At 35.1% G+C, this 5,543-nt stretch overlaps 1 pseudogene; it reads right to left on the bottom strand.

Moving 5' to 3' along the window:
* Positions 1 to 3,431: 3,431 nt before the first annotated feature.
* LOC131802560 (ribose-phosphate pyrophosphokinase 1-like) lies at positions 3,432 to 4,761 on the bottom strand (annotated as a pseudogene).
* Positions 4,762 to 5,543: the final 782 nt, after the last annotated feature.

The following is a 5,543-nucleotide window of genomic DNA, read 5'->3' as shown; positions in this document are numbered from 1 at the left end:
CGCCGCGTTACATAACCCGAATGGCATTCTTAAGAATTCGAACAGACCAAACGGAGTTATGACAGCAGTTTTTGGAATGTCCGCTTGATTTACTGGTATCTGGTAATAAGCTTTCAGCAAGTCAAATTTTGAAAATACAGTGGAACCAGATAATAACATGGAAAAATCGTTAAGGTATGGTATAGGGTAACTATCTGGGACAGTTATTTTGTTCAGTGCCCTATAGTCCCCACAAGGACGCCAAGAACCATCCGATTTGCGGACCATATGTAATGGATTGGACCAATTACTATTACTGGGACGAATAATACCTTTTTCCATAAGATACTGAAACTCAACCTTTGCAGCAGCTAATTTCTCAGGATCTAATCTTCGGGGCCTTGCCTTAACTGGGTTTCCGTTAGTAGTAATTTGATGTAACACTTGGTGTTGGACATCTATTTTGTTAAGGTTATGCGAAAGTAATTCAGGATATTGTTTTACAATTTCGTGATATTTGCTTTCATCTGTAACCATTTTTATTTGAATATTAGAGCAACCCAAGCTTGATAGTGGTGAATTCAAAAAAGTGTTCCCATCGACTAAGCATTTTCTTTGAAGATCTGGCAATAAATGAAAGAATTTTAAAAAATCGGCACCAATGATTGGTTTGGGTACATCGGCCAAAATGAATACCCATTTAAATTCTCTTCTTAAACCCAAATCGAGAACAATAAGTTTCTCACCAAACGTTGAGATAGGAGTATTGTTGGCAGCATATAAAACTAGCTTTGAAGGGTTTTTTGAGGATTTGCATGGAAAAATTGAAATGTCAGCTCCAGAATCAATCAAGTATTTTATTTTAGTACGGCGTTCAGTAATAAATAAACGATTATTACTACCATCGCCGAGAGACGCCGAACTGTCACACGATGGTTTTACTAGTTTTTTGATAATTGAAACTTACATGGTTGAACGCATTTTGATGCTTTATCAGCAAATCGCCAATGATACCAACACAAACCCGAGTCTTTACGGCTTCTAGATTTAGATCGAGCTCGTGGGACTTGCACAATTTGTTTCGCTTGGTGTTGACGGGAGCGCCGTTCGAGCGCATCAATTCGATGAATAATTTCGTTCAACTTACCATCCAACCCGGATGAATCTTGGTTAGTTTTATTATTTGAAGAAATTTCGGAAATTGTTGTTGATGCTGAAAATTGTTCGTAAATTTTGTCTGCTATACCAGATAGATTATCTAAGTCCATGGTATCGGTTACAGCGAGGATGCATTTAACATTTTCTGGAAGACGGTCCATAAACAACGTGCGCATAATTTCATTGCTTACCCTGGTGCCAGCAAGAGATTTCATTCTATGTAGAAGATGTGACGGCTTTTGATCACCTAATTCCAAACCGCTCAGCAATTTCTTCAACTGCGACTCATCTGATTCAGCGAAATGTTTGATTATTCTAGCTTTCATTGCTGCGTATCTTCCAGTTGATGGTGGGTTTATCACGATATCCTTCAATACAAACAAAATTGATGGGTCCAGATGACTAATCAGATATTCATATTTAGTAGAATCTTGCGTAATTCCATTTAAATTGAAGCTGGATTCGACTTGTAAGAACCAAATTTCGGGCTCCTCACGCCAAAATGGGGGCAGTTTTGCAATTCTAGCAGCAAAAATGTGCATTGAATTCGAGGGATGAGAATCCCCAACTAAATGCGTATCTCCTCCTGACTGCGATGTGCGAACGTTTTCTTCAGCCATTTCAATTATCGGGGTCACCAAATTGTGGTTAAAACACAATTTATTATAAAAATATTAATAATTATTTATTTTAATAAAAACCAACTTCGTTAGTTGAAAATATTTTTAAGAATGAAAAAATGTGTATTACATGAATTCAAAATATGTATAAACCAAAACCTAAGGCTACATAGTTTCAATTAAAAAGCAAAGTTAAATGTTCAAAGTAAATATGGGAAAACCCCTACACATCCCATTTCGTCCAGCCATTTTTGTTGGATTTTCTCAGAGTAATATCTGTGAATAATAATAACGAAAAACGCAAGCACATCATTTTCTTTTGCAATCAATTTTGTGTTGTAATTAACTATAGCACTTTTAACCCTATGTAAATGGCTTACTATGAGATTTGAATAGAAAATGTTGTGTAGAATACTTCTTGGTTTGACACTTTCTGCCTAAAAGTAAATGTTATGTTTCTTTCATAAAGCAAATCAAAAAAGTCGTTACAATTTTTTTTAATAAATTTAAAATAAAATAAATTTAAAATTTTGGGCAACCTTGATACAATTTTTTTGAAGATATTTTTTTATTTGATTACTTATAGTGAAGTCTGATGAAAAATATCATAGTCGTAGACGTCATGGTTCTAAAATGATTCTTTGTACGAGAATTTTGCGAAAATCACACGAAGTACTACAAGTCTTAAGGTGCCATAAGTTGTATTTTATGTCACACTCTTAAGACGTATTTCATGCCATAGAAGACGACCTTAGGTGTCTTATATGCCATAGACGACACTTTAGGTTTCTTGTATGCTGTAGAGGACTGTTAAGGCGTCGCCTGTGCTATAGGAGATTTCTTCCCCAATCTTACACTACAACCCACAATAATCCCACAACCAAATTTCAGGATTCCAGCTCTATCGGTTCACCGAAATCCAAATTGTACCAGATTTAGCATACATAAGTTCAACATTTCCAAAACTATCTCAATATACCAATACAATACTCCGCCAGTAATGACAATTTAAAATTTCAGGATTGCAACTCCATCCGATTCTTCAAATTCAAATTGTACCACATTTATTACCGTTTATTAATTTTCGTATACATGCACTGCATTGCATCACATGCAGATCAGATAATTAACTGTACTTTTTTTCAGGCTCTCTCAGAGCTCGCAACGAATACGGCGAAAAATCATCCATTCTCCAAAAAGGACGCACATTTTATTTACGAATTCTATTAGTTGACGTACTTTAGAGATTTTTTTTAGAAAATAAAATGAAATAAAATCCTATTGCCATTTTTTACTTGAATTTTAAATGAAATAATATTCTAAATATGGTAATTTTAATACCCCCACTAGGAAGTAAAGACAACAATAAAAAAAGATCGTAATCAGGAATTTATATTTCATTTAATATTTAAAAAATTATATTTTTTATAATAAAAAATATTTCATTTAAGAAATGCATAATCGTGTCACAACAATGTCAAATGGGAAACCAAAATTTATTTTTGTTATTCTTTTAAAATTGTTGTATGAAGAAAAAACAAGATTGTACAAAGATAGTATGAACAGTTGTATTTATGTATAAAATATTGTAATTAAACTAAAAAAAATAATTATATTTATAAAAAAAAAAAAAATTCATAATATGGAACATTTAAGAAGAGATAAGAAACACTTTTAATTATGTGTTCTTCTAACGGCTTCGGCAAACATCATAGAGACATCAATGCACTGTATTTTGGGACAATCTCTATATGGCCATCCTGGGGAATAGTATTTGTAACAACCACAGCCTCAAAGCAGGCATTCTTTATGCGAGAAATCGCTGGTCCAGAAAAGATACCATGTGTCAAAATAGCATAAACCGTTGTAGCACCTGCTTCCACCAAACGATCGGCAGCATGAACAATTGTACCGCATGTATCGGCCATATCATCGACCAATACGGCAATTTTATCTTTGACATCACCGACAAGCACCATCGAAGCAACTTCATTGGCCTTCTTGCGTTTTTTGCGAATCAGTGCAAATTCAACGTTCAAACGATCAGCAATGGACGTCACACGTTTAGCCCCACCAGCATCAGGTGAGACAATAATAGAATTCTTCCATTCTGTAATATTTTCTTTGATCCATTTTAGAACGGCTGGTTCAGCATAAAGATTATCCACGGGAATATCAAAGAAACCTTGAATTTGAGATGCATGCAAGTCCATAGTAATAATGTGATCTGCTCCGGCCACTTATAGCATATTTGCAACCAATTTCGTGGATATTGGGGCGCGACTCATATCTTTCTTATTTTGGCGAGCATATGGGAAACAAGGAATCACAGCTTTTCCACGGGATGCTGATGCGATCTCACCGGAACCAGATTGTACAATGTACACATCAAGGTAGATGTAACAGGTAACCGCATCGGCGATTTGCTACAACAAAACAACTTTTGTGGTACCCTCAAATGTCAAAATTGACATCTAAGGCGAAAAACATGCATTCGCTATGACATTTAAAGTTTGCGGCGAACTTGTTTCAACCAATCAGAAACGAAGTCTTTGTTTACATTTTATGTTTTGTTTGGAAATTAAGCCAAGTAATAATACGACTCTCGGGAACCATTGTAACAATCCCCAGTTGATTTTTTTACTTTTTTTCTGGTTATTCACTCTAAACTTGTTCTTACATTTTGCAATATCAGAAAAAAATATTTTTAGTAAAGAAGACATAAACAAACTTTGTTTTTTTGTTGCATTTATTTAGGGCGAATCAGCATTACAACAACTTTTTTTTACATTTAAAGGTGCCTTCAGCTGGGGTGATGCAACTACCTAGTAGATCTACATTGGTACACATCTTCACCACGCACAGACTCACCAATTTCAACACATGTTTCCAAGTTGCTGAATTTATTGGTGATCACTTTGCCTAAATCGATACCCAAACTGTCAACAATCCTTTGAGCCAGATATGGATGCCATGTACCCGAAAACACTTTAATGTTTGGCATTCTTGTTTCTCCAATTTGCAGATTTTGCGCGTAGAGAAGTGGCAGATTGAACTGAGAACTGTAAGGTCTTTTATTATTGTTTCGAGGAAATACCAACGGAATGACATGGTTATAGCATGATGGAGGGTATTCGAAATAATATTGGTAGTTATATGAATTTAATGCATATAGGTTTCAAATCTATAAAGAAACATGAGTACGAAAACTGTCTGACGGACTTGACAACGCTGTCGTCGAGGACGCCTTAAGGTGCAATCTGGACGCTGAAGGCCTGAGAGGTCTCAGGCAACTGCCTTCTGGTGCCTTAAAAAGGCTGCTTAAAGAAGGGTTGTTGTACGTTGATGGGGAACTCCGTTTTTACCATCGGCGTCACAACACCCTTGATGTACATAATGTTGTGTACACAGTACGTGGCCTCAGAGGTCATCTCTAAAATTGTAAATACTGTAATAGTAGTTGTAGTTCTTAGATATTAGTTTTAGATTTTAAGTCATTCTAAAAGTAGTAGATTTCGCCCATTTTTTAATATTGGAATTTTTTGGGTCATTTATGTTTTAAGTTTCATTTCTTTATATATATGTTGATAGTTGCTAATTGCCAGGAGCATAGCGAATTTTTTGTAATAAGTAGTAGATAGCGAATAGCCATATATAGTTAAGAAAATAGTACAGTAAGCCATTTCTGTTAGTATGTAAGACTATTGTCCAAATAAATATGGTCATAGGCAATATCGAAAACTGTGTGGTGAAAAACAACTGCGCATCTTTTGCTTAACCAATTTC

The sequence above is a fragment of the Musca domestica genome, unplaced genomic scaffold (genome assembly GCF_030504385.1).
Source record: "Musca domestica strain aabys unplaced genomic scaffold, Musca_domestica.polishedcontigs.V.1.1 210, whole genome shotgun sequence".
NCBI lineage: Eukaryota > Metazoa > Arthropoda > Insecta > Diptera > Muscidae > Musca > Musca domestica.
This window is presented reverse-complemented; position numbering and strand designations above follow the sequence as displayed.